Source organism: Ornithodoros turicata, chromosome 6 (genome assembly GCF_037126465.1).
Source record: "Ornithodoros turicata isolate Travis chromosome 6, ASM3712646v1, whole genome shotgun sequence".
Lineage (NCBI taxonomy): Eukaryota > Metazoa > Arthropoda > Arachnida > Ixodida > Argasidae > Ornithodoros > Ornithodoros turicata.
Genome location: NC_088206.1, coordinates 45,972,853 through 45,986,834, shown reverse-complemented (window position 1 = coordinate 45,986,834; position 13,982 = coordinate 45,972,853). Strand labels below are relative to the sequence as shown.

Below are 13,982 nucleotides of genomic sequence, written 5' to 3'. Positions count from 1 at the left end.
CTTGTCTGAACATATGCACCATCACCAAAATAATATTGCGCGAGTCTGGAGCCTGCTAATATACGCGCTCGAGTCGCAAAAGCGTTATTAGGCAATTAAAAGGAAAGTATCCAAGTCTAATATATACACGACGGGATGCACACGGCTGTTTGTGAACGGACTGGTTCGCGAAAGCGCCTTTATAATGCAATGTGTAGCAACACGGGAAGCCTTAATAATGTGGCGTAATTTATCGTGCACGTCCTTTTGTTTATATTTATTTATTTATATTGTCGTATGCCGTATGCGTGCCGTACACCCCAATCTCACAGCATAGCAATTGAGCTCTCAAACAACAACCATCAGTTGAACAATAGACGGAGTGAGATTAATATAAACTCGCTCAAATACTCGTACACAACGCTGGACCCAAAACCCTTTTACCGCCGACGCCGCGTATCGCGGTCACGAGACCATAACAACGCCGTGGAGAGCCGCCACCGAGAGCGTCTGTCCTGTCGCCCGCAGCGCCACCACAGCCTTGCACAAGGGGGCGCTCTATTTCGCATCGCCATCCAATGCCTCCCGCTATCTCCCACCATGCTCCCCGAAGGAGCAATGACGTCATCCACGGAATGCGACAGCAGCGGCCCCTAGTGGTGAGGCGTCGCTTGTAGCGCCCTCTAGTGGTGTACCCTACACAATGGCTAATCCTTCTATTCATCGGAGATAATCCGTCTATTGGGGGCTGCATTGGAAACAACACCCGATTTCGCGTACGGTTCTCTGCGAAAATCAAGCAGGCGGGGCTGCAGCGTAATTTTTACTAATTCTTTTCGACTATTTCTGTTGCGATACTGTGCCCAGTCTTTGTTGGGTCTGCGGTTATCCGTGTAGGACATCATATCGTTGTAAAAAAAAGTAAGTAAGGTTCGCTTGGCAATTTTCAAAGTTCAATTGAAAAAAAAATCCCGCAATTAAAAATTGTCCAAAGCCTTCTGTATTCCGGTCTTTCGCATTGCATGATCTCGAAAAGCTTCCGTGAAACGTTCCTTCCATCTCCAACGTCCTTGACTCTTGCAAGTGAACATGTACGCGTCCTTACATATGTGGCTCCCCAGATAGTAGTTCTTCTTATGAAGCCACAAAAACGTGGTAGTTAGTAGTTAGTTAGTTAAATAACTTAGTAAAATTAAAATAGAAACATGGTATTTCTGTAACCATGTCAACTGTTTTACATGGAATATCGTATCACCAAAAATGCAACAATGCAATTCACCTTCCTGAAGTTGTACAAGTTGATGCATAACTTTCCCATCAAGACAAGAAGAAAAGAAAAAAAAGGGTGCCGCGGAAAATGTGTGATCAACGGCATTTAGACACGACTGAGCTACGGCACACGAGGACAGTACGGAAAGGACGTACAGGCACCACACCGCCCTTTTCCGTATTGTCCTCGTCTGCCGTAGCTCCGTCGCGTCTGAAATGTCATACCAACCCCACACTGCGCTGTTAGTCAACGACATTTGTTTGTGTGATATACACTAAGACAACTACGTGGGGGCTTGAGTGTCTGCCCCACTGCCCTTCGGGACTATCCTTGACTTTGCTGACCAAGAGCGAGGGAGGCTAAATACACCAATGAATGACCAATGAACATCGTGGAGCTTGGCTAAAATTAGTGTCTGCCATATGTCGTACAGTATTTATCTCTTTTACTAGGACCCTAATTTTGCGGCGTGTCGGCGAAGACTGGATTTCGACCTCGTCTCCCTTCAATATAAAGCTTGCATGCGAACACAGGGAGTTATTTGTCCTCCCCGAGCTGCGTTTCGCAAGCCGTCATCATTTTATGTAGGTGCATTCTGTCCCTATGATCTTATTATCGTTGCCAAATCTTGTGATCTCGGTTTACAAGTGGTTCTTTGCTCCTTCCCATTCGTCCGCGCACACACACGCAAACACACACAAAAGTAATCATGCGTTTGTCGAACAGCAACATCACTGTTTCTTCTTAATTATTGTCATTTTTTTTAGCATAGTTTATGTTTTGTGTTTCTTTTGCGTGATATTTCTGGCTGCTTCTATGTTGCAATTTGCGACAATATGTCTGATGCGCTATGTTCACCTATACTAAGGCCGCTGTGGTCGTTGTTTAGCACTAATAAAACATTATTATCATTACATATCCAGTTTAAAACAAAAACACGCCTTATTTATATCCTGAAACAATCTTGATTGACTGATTGATTTTTATTACTATGACTGTGCATCAAATGCAGGCACAAAGGGCTAAAAGGGAATCCCCCGACTTGAGCGATGCAAGATTGGGAATAATTTGACTAAGGAACTTATCCTCACAGTGCATCATCACGTTAACGGATTATGCATAAGAAAGAAACGAGAACGTTTTTTTCCGCTATCTTCTAATGTATATTCCAATTTGTTGTTGACTGTATTATTGTGAATTGTTCAGTGCGAGATTTCCGTCCTCATAGCGCAGGTACTGGACGTAGCTAGTCTCTGATGTGTAGTCTATAATTGGTAGTCCCTTGCGGATAAATAAGCACTTAACTTCACGTAAATACGGGCCGCGAATACTACACGCTTGTCTGCGCTACACACTGTGTCACACATTATGCATAGACACATAATGTTCCACGTGCAAAAGGCTTCCCCATCGCATACATTTTACGTGACAAACCACTTCCACACAAGTAGTCTCACGGGTTAATGTGTCCAAAGCCACAAAGCCGATATATAAAATTCGGGAAAACACCCGTATACGCAATCCCAAAATTGGCGGTCACCCTCCCGCCGGCGCACTCCGTCACTATACTCAGCCGCTATGCGGGAAGCGGCCATACAGGATGTGAATTCAATGGGAGACAGTGTTTATGCCAATTAACAGCAAAACAGAATAAAATTTTTAGAGAAGAACACCATGTAAAGAACCCCTGGAGACATGAAAGGCGCCAGCAGAATATAAGCCTAGTGCACCATGGCCAAATGAATTTTAATGCATTGCGCCTATGGGGATTCCGTGGATTTTTGCACAGCGCCCATGTTTAGACTACGATTTTTCGACAAAGGCAGTCAAATTTTGGAAATGTCATCGCCTATTTTCGTTCAGTACGTCCTCCAGGCCACATACCAACCACGGCACGATGTGTGAGTGTTAATCCTGATGCACCCAGGGCCTTCAAAGTTACGACTCAGACAGGGTTCCCCTCCGAGGCGCTCGACAGACTAAGTCCCAGTATTATCGTAATACGCTTGCGCTGAGACTGTACGGACGGTCTGAAGGAGCTCGAAACGAGAACGGTCATTTTTTCCAGAACTCGAAGTGGCTGACAGAACAGACCACTTTATTTTCAGTGAGCAATATACAAAGGATACCGTTTTGTATTTTATATCGGTTTTATATTAAACTATACAACTTGATAAAACTGTCCATTTCGAGTGCCGCTTTGGAAGTGATTTTGTCAAACGCGACCTTTCAGGGTGCAACAGGAGAACAAGGTACAGGGTTCAAACCCCGTGATCTTACTTTCACATATACATATTACATAATCAGCTTAGGATAACTTTATTATCATCGTTATATGAAAGGATATTAAGCCCCGAACTTCATGAAATTCGCAATTTGGCCGTTTTGGAAGCGATTTTTTCAAACGCGACCTCTCAGGGAGCAACAGGGGAAGATACCGGCTTCAAAACCCGTGGTCTTACGTTCACATATACATACTACAAAATCAGCTTAGGACAACTTTAATATTATTGTTATATCCAATGATATTAAAGGGACCGAAAAGTGAAAAATAACCCCCATATTTTTTACCACTGTCGTGCACAACATCGTTGTTTGGTAAGACACAGAAAGCATTACTTCTCAATTCGGCATATTTTTTACGTATAAATATTTTGAAGATTGCCGGAACATGGACGGTGCTGCCAGCAAACGGCGAAAAAGAGCAACTTGGGTTTCAGGTCCAGGGCTCCCAGGATTGGTCAACCCTTACCACGTGTGAGCTAATTTTGTAGAGAACGAAGCTGGCGCACATTATCTTACAGCTAAACACTATTTTAAAAATGACGCTCACTTCCATAGCTTTTACGTTAATAAAGCATTCAGCTACTTCGCCGCTACGAGCTACGATCCGCCGCGCCATCTGCAAGGTCGTCTGTGTTATCGCGTTTATTGTTTACGTCGTGGGCGGTCGTGTTGGTCGCGCGAAGAGAAGTGAATGACATGTTCGTGGTTGTTGTGTCAACTATTCGAGAGTCCTACATATGAGTGGTGTGGTTTTGGTGTTCGGGGATGCAAAAATCATGTTCGTTCACCATCGACGGCAGGCGTTTCTCCCACAAGATTCAACAGGAGAGTGCGCGAAAACGAATGTGGTTCAAAGCACTCGGTTATTAGATGTAGCAGTCGTGTGGTATGTGCTGAGCTCATTTTGCTGCCGATGACTACGAAGACGCCGTAGAAGGCGAATTGCGAAGATGTCCGAAGCACACTGATGCTCAGTACCCAGTGATTTTGCTTCACCGAGGTGACGAGTTCAACACAACGTCTTAGGTATGTACAGGCGTCACACACGTATAAGTTATAATATAGCGACGACGTATTCCATTTAACTTATGTTATCCTTCTTGTCCCGTACTCAACTTTGTCAACATCAACAAATTTAATTTTAGGGGCCTTCCAGTGTTGAAGTGGCGCAAGACTGCTTCGTATGTGTGATCCAGGCACTCAAGTTGACATGACAGAAATAACTGAAAGCAGGTATGCAAAGTCCACAGATGGAAGCACTAGATTTGTTACGTGTTGCAGACTTTGTGACATTTTTTTTTTTTAGTCTTTGGACAGGTGCAGAACATTAGTATGACGTCAACAAGAGGAGAAGAAACCGTTGAGAACTACTAGCATGTTTGAAGGGTACGATAATAGTTCCTGTTGAGATAGAGTTATGACTTTATGACTAAGGAACACTAATTAATTTTCTAGAGATGCACCCTCTACACTTGAATACCCAGTGCAACAGCAAACGTTCATTGTCTTTGAAGCCGCAACTACTGGAATTGTTCAATGTGTGTCAGAGCTGCAGTGAGCCATGCAAGGTTACCACATCATATTGGTCCCAAAATTTGCAGAGTTCCCCTATCTCGGACGCAGCTGTCATTTCTCTTTATTGCTCTTCCGATCCTACCTTCTCACAAATGAATATGGTTCACCATACACTGCATGGGCCTTTCTCTGCTCATGCTTTCGGTTTCTTATTCTGTTGAATAAATCTTCACTTGAGTTTGCAGCCATTATGCTGTCTACTGTGTTTGCCCCTCATCTATATTGATGTGCTGTAACGGTATAGCACATCAACAACCCAACAACCTTCCAAACAACCTTGCCTAGTCCTACTTTTGGGTGGAAACTACACGATGTGGTAACATCCACATATATAAAGTTTTAGTCGACGGAGATTTGCTGTTTTTGTACAACCTTCATTGTACATTTCTTTTGTCTCACTTAGCATGCCTGAAGAAATGTTCTGATCTTCATCAAGATGACAGGTCATTGCTTGATCTGCAGCATCATTTTTCCTGTAATCTTTTCACCAATAGAGAATACAGAAGTGAACAAATGGTAAAATATAACTAGCTTGTTAAATTCAAAAGGGAAAGACAAAACTGTTTATACTTCTCTTGTTTATTTTGTTGTAGGTTTTACAACTGTACGTTCAAGTACGTCAAAACATCACAGGGCAGGAAGTCCTACTCGATATCCTAAATCCCTGGACAATAAAAAAGAAAAATATAGTTTGAATTGGGACAAAACGTTGCTTCTGCTCTTATATTATATTTCAATCAAATGTTACGATGCATTTGTAGTGTACGCTGAAGCCAGTTTCAATTTGCAGGGCTGTCAAAAGTACTTTACAAAAGTACATCTCAATTACAGTAACAGAGAACTTATGCAATAAATTATTTAGCCATTTTGGAGTACTATGCACACCAATGGTGCATTGTTAACTTTGAACCCAGATCAAGGGTTAATAATAGTTGAAGTCAGCCCTCAAGTCCTTCTTTACAAATGTTAGTTGGCGACGTGATAATGAATCAGTTACAAGTACTCCGTTTAGCAAAGCAGAGTTAATTAAGTGTTAAATCCCAATCTTGGTTAAATTATTAGTTGACATTTGGAAACGTGGTCACTAAGAAGTATACTAAAAGGTTATGAACACAATTCAGCTGAATGACACTGATGAAAATTGTCTTTCTTACTCCTCACATATACAAGTGAGACATGAGTATAACCTACAAATACATCTATGCCCACAGGTTACTAAACCCTCCAGGTACAAACTAGTAATTATAATATGCTGTGACAGCAAAGAAAAAGCAATGAGAAAAACTTGCAGCAAACAAGAAATGAAAATGTGCTGACAACATTTCTACAGGTCAGCGCACTGATGGGAAAGCATCCCTAATATCATGCATGACGCAGATCGAGATTTTCTGTTGTATTTTCACGGAGCACCCCATATCCTTGTGAATCACCAACGGGTGGTAAAACTGAAATTCCTGCAGAAATAAGGGTTTTCCGTCCAGTTTGCCTTTCAAGTAGCGCGTAAAGACCACATGGCGCTGCCGTGTACGTTGCCATGCTCTTCGGTTTCTCGGATGTATGTAAAAGACACTGGCCGCACTTCGGTTTCAAGGCACAGCATTTCGAAATATTCGTTAGTTCTCATGCAATCGTCTGTCTGCTTTTCACACGCATTCTCTACCTCTCGGCAGCAAAAACCGTAGTATCCGTCGGTTTGCATTTCACACATGAACACCTGCACGACGAAAAAACAGCGCTTGTTTCGGCTTACATAAGTGCTTCTCCCTGATACATGGAAATTTCACAAAGCAGTCCATGTTCACGGCACGGTGAGCTACTCCTGAGGACGAATGTGACTCCGATTAATCTATGGACGAGGAATCTTCTGCTGCGAAGAACACACTTTCCACCACGCTAACGCACGAACAACAGTTCTGTGTGAGTGACAGTTCTCGAATGCGGAATTCCAGCGCACTTATTCCAAGAGGCTCGACATTCTCGACGTAGAAAGAGGTCACAAATGCCCACTGCCATTTTCGTTTTCGCCGGATTAGCGCCCGGAAGCCCGGAAGTGCGCGTATTACATGCGTCCTCGACAGATCGCGCGGGGTCATGCCATTGTTGACAGACTGCTCGGTTTCCTACTAGGTCCCTGGACATGCGATTATGGAAAATTCGATTACAGAAAAACTACAGCGATTTCAGCGGAGTTCTTTGACATTTGAGCTTTTGAAGGTTCAAGCTTTTCGCTGAACATAAAGTTTCGATAGGTTTATATTCACTTTTCGGTCCCTTTAAGCCCCGAAGGTGATGAAATTGGCCACTTGGCCATTTCAATGCCGTTTTGGAAGCGATTTTGTCAAACGCGACCTCTCAGGGTGCAACAGGGGAAGAAGATACCGGGTTTAAACCCCGTGATCTTGCTTTCGCATATACATACTGCAAAATCAGCTTAGGACATGTTTAATATTATTTTTATATCAAATGATATTAAGCCCCAAAGTTGACGAAATTGGCCACTTCGAGTGGCGTTTTGGAAGCGATTTTGTCAAACGCGACCTCTCAGGGTGCAACAGGAGAACAAGATACGGGGTTCGAACCCTGTGATCTTACTTTCAGATAGACACACTACAAAATTAACTTAATACGTCCTTAATAATATTTTTATATCAAATGATATTAAGCCCCGAAGTTGACCAAATTGGTCATTTGGCCATTTTGAGTGCCGGTTTGTAAGCGATTTTGTCAAACGCGACTTCTCAGGGTGCAACAGGAGAACAAGATGTGGGGTTTAAACCCCGTGATCTTACTTTCACATATACATACAATAAAATCAGCTTAGGACATCTTTAATATTATTTTTATATCGAATGATATTAAGCCCCAAAGTTGACGAAATTGCCCACTTGATCATTTCGAGTGCCGTTTTGGAAGCGATTTTGTCAAACGCGACCTCTCAGGGTGCAACAGGAGAACAAGATACGGGGTTCAAACCCCGTGATCTTACTTTCAGATATACATACTATAAAATTAACTTAGGACATCCTTAATATTATTTTTATATCAAATCATATTAAGCCTCGAAGTTGACAAAATTGCCAATTTGGCCATTTCCAGTGCCGGTTTGGAAGCGATTTTGCCAAACGCGACCTCTCTGGGTGCAACAGGGGAACAACGTACGGGGTTTAAACACTGTGATCTTACTTTCACATATACATCTTACAAAATTAGTTCAGGACATTTTTAATATTACTGTTATACCCAATGATATTAAGGCCCGAAAGTGATGAAATTGGCCACTTGGCCATTTCGATGCCGTTTTGGAAGCGATTTTATCAAACGCGACCTCTTAGGGTGCAATAGGGGAACAAGATACGGGGTTTAAACCCCGTGATCTTACTTTCACATATACATACTACAAAATCAGCTTAGGACATCTTTTGTTTTTATATCAAATGATATTAAGCCCCAAAGTTGACGAAATTGGCCACTTGATCATTTCGAGTGCCGTTTTGAAAGCGATTTTGTCAAACGCGACCTCTCAGGGTGCAACAGAAGAACAAGATACGGGGTTCAAACCCCGTAATCTTACTTCCAGATATACATACTACAAAATTAACTAAGGACATCCTTAATATTATTTTTATATCAAATGATATTAAGCCCGGAAGTTGACTAAATTGGCCATTTGGCCATTTCGAGTGCCGGTTTGGAAGCGATTTTGTCAAACGCGACCTCTCAGGGTGCAATAGGGGAACAAGATACGGGGTTTAAACCCCGTGATCTTACTTTCACATATACATACTACAAAATCAGCTTAGGACGCTTTTTGCTTAACGAGGGTCGTTTTGGAAGCAGTTTCTTCAAACGCGACATCTACATGTATGCCCTGGCACCAGGATTAAAGGGGCATCGCACGTTTTAAAGGACTCGATCTGCTGCCGAACGTTGCGGTAGCCTCTGTTACAATCTCAGTACAAGCCGTTCATAGTATGTTTTTGGCACCATGATACATATTATTTGAGTCATTGTAAAGGGCCTTGCTGCCGCCTTTTCCAAATTTTGCGGTGGTTTCCGATGTAATCACAGGAGAGGGGCATAACATAAGCCGTGGCGTCTTTATATGTGTGTGAAATGTCTGCCACTATGATTAAAGGGGTTTTCGTCCGTTTTAAAAGGCTATGCTGTAGCCTTTTATGGAGTTTGCGGTCGCATCCGTTTTAATTCCAGTGACTTTGGAACTATGATACAAGTACGGTATCGACCGTTTTAAAGGACTCTGCTGCCGCATTTTCAGTATTTTGCGGTAGTCTCTGTTACAATCCCAGTAGAAGGGCATAGCACAAGCCATTGATGACATGTCATTGGCAGCATGATCCAAGGGGTCTCGCCCGTTCTGAAGGACTATGCTGCATCCTTTTCCGATATTTGCGGTCGCCTGTGTTATGATCTCGGTAGAATGACATAGTATAAGTTGATAATATGTCTTTGGCAGCATGACACAAGGGGTTTTGCTCGTTTAAGAGGGCTCTGCTACCATGTTTTCCGAATTTGGCGATCGCCTGTGTTATAACTCCAGCAGAATAGCATTGCACAAGCCACTGATAACTTTCTTTCTTTCGCTCCATGTTACAGGGAGTATCGCCCGTTTTAAAAGGCCTTGCTGCCGCCGTATGCAAATTTTGCGGTCCCCTCTTGCGCAATTCCAGTAGAAAGGCATATCATAAGCCGTCATGAATATGCCTTTGGTACCACGATACAAGGGGTTTCGTACGTTTTAAAGGACTCTGCTGAGCATCATAAGCCGTTGGTAATATCTGTTTGGAACCATGATTGGAGGTTTCGCCCGTTCTAAAGGGCTCTGCTACGGTCTTTTACGGATTTTGCGGTCGCCTGCGTTACAATCCCATTGGGAAGGGCAATAGCATAAGCCGTCTGGAATATGCCTTTGGCACCATGATACAAAGGGTTTTGCCCGTTTTAGAGGGCTCTGCCGGCGCCTTTTCCAAATTTTGTGGTCACTACTGTTAAAATCCCAGTACAAGGGCCTAGTATAAGTCGTTGATAATGGCTTCGCTATGCAGAATACACCAGTGACGCTTTGTGGTGTATTCCTTGGTTGCCCCTGCCATCATCGGAGTTGCAGAAAGGTTACTTTTAGTAGTAAGTACTGACCACGCTTATCCGGAAACGCTACAAGGCTTCTGGACGCCATTAATTAGCAATTAGAGCTAATTGGGACCCCCCACATTAATCAGCATCATCCAATGAGTCATCACACTAATTGGGGAGCGTCTAACTAGTGTCCAGACCACCCTGTGCGTTTCCGGATAAACGTGGTCATAAAAAATAAAAAAATAGATAGAGATAGAGTGGAGAGAAGGAGTTTAGTTGAAGATCAACGACGCCATCTTGAAGGAAGCGGCCCGGAAAGGCCGCTGACCATCGCCGGGCGACGGAGCACAGAGGCAGGTTGCAAAGCATCCCAGCTATGACCACAAGTTCCGGACATCCTGTGACGTCAGCTGTGACGTCATCATGGCATGTCTGGGCAAGTTAGGACAGCTCTGGACATGCAAGGAGAAAAACACTCGTAATACAGAGGCTGGGAAAGCAAGAGTATGCAAACCATCATTAGCTAACAAGAAAAAACAATTAGTTACACAACAAATGAGCCCACCAGAACAGGAGCGCAGAACCATGCGACTGCTCCATCCGAGAGGCAGGCAGAAACTGACTCGTAATGCTTTTTTGTCCTGTATAAAGCCCCGCAGCTGCACCCCCTAGCGGTTACTTTCTCAACTAATCTCACAACAAAATTATTAAGAATCACGCCAGCGCTACTCCCGGTCCCAAGGCAGAAGATGATAGAAAATGGCGGGAACGCCCGGACAACAGCAACCAGCACTGGCACGAAAATCGCAAACAAAGCGGGAACAAAGTTGACGAAAGCATTAGTTACGCAACAAATCACCTCACCACAGCAGGAGCGCAGACCGATGCGACTGCTCTCGTCGACAGCCAGGGATCAAGTGACGACGGAGCGAACGACCGCACGTCTTTTCCCAACGAGAGCCAGAGGTGGACTGACGTAAGCGCCACTCTACGGGTGCTACGCATGCTCGCGCTCGTAGCGCCCTCTGCGCGCTCCTACCGTCACCTGCGAGAGGCTAAGAGAGAAGAGCATTCCTGCGCCCCCTGCTGGCCGTTCTCATTGGTCGTGAGGCTAAGTGAGAAGAGCATTCCTGCGCCCCCTGCTGGCAGTTCTCATTGGTCCAGACATCATCCTATTGTCTCAGGGCTACACTGTTTTTTTTTTCCACTAATGCTCCTTTGGTCAATCTGCAGTGAAGCCACGGTATGACGTCATCATGCACCTGCGTGGCTCAAGGACGCGTGCGCTCTAGACAGGGGACCTATTATTTATTGAATCACTATCCCAAGATTATTTCCTTTATTCTTCTATAACGATTGCATAGGAAACTATTGCAGAAGAGCACCATGCATGAAAACTGATCGTAGGAATTCCAAAGTCTTACTAAATGAGACTTGCAAAAGAACAAAACATCCTAACATGTAACTCCATCAATGGCTAATAAGAGGACTAGGCACTCAACAAATCAACGCGCGCAGAACTCGGGGCAGCACTATCGTCAAGACGACAATGTTCCTTGTCAAAAAAGAAAAAAATACTAAGCGTCAACAAAGGAAAGCATGCATATCGGGGCATATCAGGACAAATTCGTACGACTGCTGGGCAACAGAGGAAAACAAACACTTGAACAGAGTGAAAAAGGCACTCACCATCATTTTTCCCGTTCACAGCATTCCCTCATTGTAAATCCGCTCGTCACAAAATCCACCTGCATCGTCGAACACCATTCACCAGTGACGAACCACACATCCGCACCCCATCAGAGGCAGACAGAACCCCACCTAAGCTACGCTCTTCCACTGACGGCCAACGCCAGGAGCAGAATTTGCGTGTCGAGACCCGTCAGTGTCCAAGAGAGAAGTGAATCCTTGCGCCCCCTGCAGGCCGTTCTCATTGGTCGTAACGGCATCCTATTGTCTCAGGGCTACACAGTTTTTTTCCACTAATGCTCCTCTAGACAAGGTCAACCTGAAACAATAGTCTCTCGGTATGCGGTCATCATGCAGGTGCGTGGCTCAAGGACGCGTACGCTCTAGACAGGGGACATATTATTTATTGAATCACTATCCCAAGATTATTTCCTTTATTCTACTATAATGATTGCGTGGGGAATTATTGCAGAAAAACACCATAGACAAGAGGAGATTGTAGCATTTCATTCCCAAAGTCTTACTGTACAGGGAAAAAAAATGGTTCAGCAAGACATAAAGTCACACACCTGTCCCCCTCGCGGTTACTCTCCGAACTAAATGAATCGCAAAATTATTAAGAATAGCTCTACTCCCATTCAAGGCAGCACTATCGTCAAGAATATGTCTTGTACAAAAAGAAAAAAACTACATGCAGAAGGAAAGCATGTCAGAACAAGCCCAGGCATGTCAGCACATGTTTGTCAGACAAGGGGGGAAAAAGCGAAAAGAAACAAAGAAGGAAACCAGCATCAAACTATTTCTTCTTATTCAAAAACAGTGCTCATCATAAATCTGCCCAGGACAATACACACCATTTTTCTATTGCCACACTTTTTTCCAGTAAGGGTCAATGCATTGCTACAGACTGCGTGACGTCATCACATCCTGTCCGAAGAAGAAGACACCGGCAAAGACTCCTATTATTTATTGAATCGCAAGATTATTTCCTTTGTCCTACTCTTAATGACATTGATTCTCTCATTAAAATTCAACAAAAAAGCACCCTGCATATTAACGATTTTCACCCCAAAGGCTCATCATGGTCATTAGAATTACAGTAAACTACCACTGCTCTTTAAAATAATAAGTGAGTCCACTCCACATCACCTCCAGGCCCACCCGAGAGCCAGGCAGATAATTGAATAATGATGCTTTGTTCCTCCTGAATAAAGTCACACACCTGTCCCCCTCGCGGTTATACTCTCTGAACTAAATGAATCGCAAAAGTATTAAGAATAGCACTATTCCCATTCAAGGCAGCACTATCGTCAAGAATGTTTCTCTTCAAAAAGGAAAAATCTACATCTAGAAGGAAAGCATGTCAGAACAAGCCCAGGCATGTCAGCGCATGTTTGTCAGACAACAAGGGGGAAAAAGCGAAAAGAAACAAAGAAGGAAACCAGCATCAAACTATTTCCAAGCACACGCACTCCTCTTGTTCAAAAACAGTGCACATCATAAATCCGTCCAGGGCAATACACACCATTTTTCTATTGCTACACTTTTTTTCCAGTGACGGTCAATGCATTGCTACAGACTGCGTGTCGTCATCACATCCTGTCTGAAGAAGAAGAAGACAGCGGCAAAGACTTCTATTAATTATTGAATCGCAAGATTATTTCCTTTGTCCTACTCTTAATGACATTGATTCTCTCATTAAAATTCAACAAAAAAGCACCCGCATATTAACGATTTTCACCCCAAAGGCTCATCATGGTCATTAGAATTACAGTAAACTGCCACTGCTCTTTTAAAATAATAAGTGAGACCACTCAACATCACCTCCAGGCTTATGTAATACGTGACCCTTTCTATGCTCATACATTCGTTGTCTGAGGCTACACCCGCGAGCAAAAAAGGCGCGGAAGCCGGGTGGGCAAAGTTCCATTCGCGCATTGCGAGCATGAAGGCGGGAAAGGCTGCGAGCAAAGTTCTATTCGCGCATTCCAAAGCACAAGACAGAACGCCTTTACGGGAACACGATAGCATTCCTATACTATATTAATGATTATTGCATTGCAGTTTAGAAAAACTACAACTAAACTAT

General features: G+C 43.6%; 1 long non-coding RNA gene across 1 annotated transcript; it reads left to right on the top strand.

Annotated features, from left to right (window-relative positions):
* Nucleotides 1-4,460: 4,460 nt before the first annotated feature.
* On the top strand, nucleotides 4,461-4,884 carry LOC135396607 (uncharacterized). Its single transcript, XR_010423469.1, has 3 exons — nucleotides 4,461-4,561; nucleotides 4,681-4,768; nucleotides 4,842-4,884. It is a non-coding gene; the product is annotated as an uncharacterized LOC135396607 (long non-coding RNA).
* The last annotated feature ends 9,098 nt before the right edge of the window (nucleotides 4,885-13,982 follow it).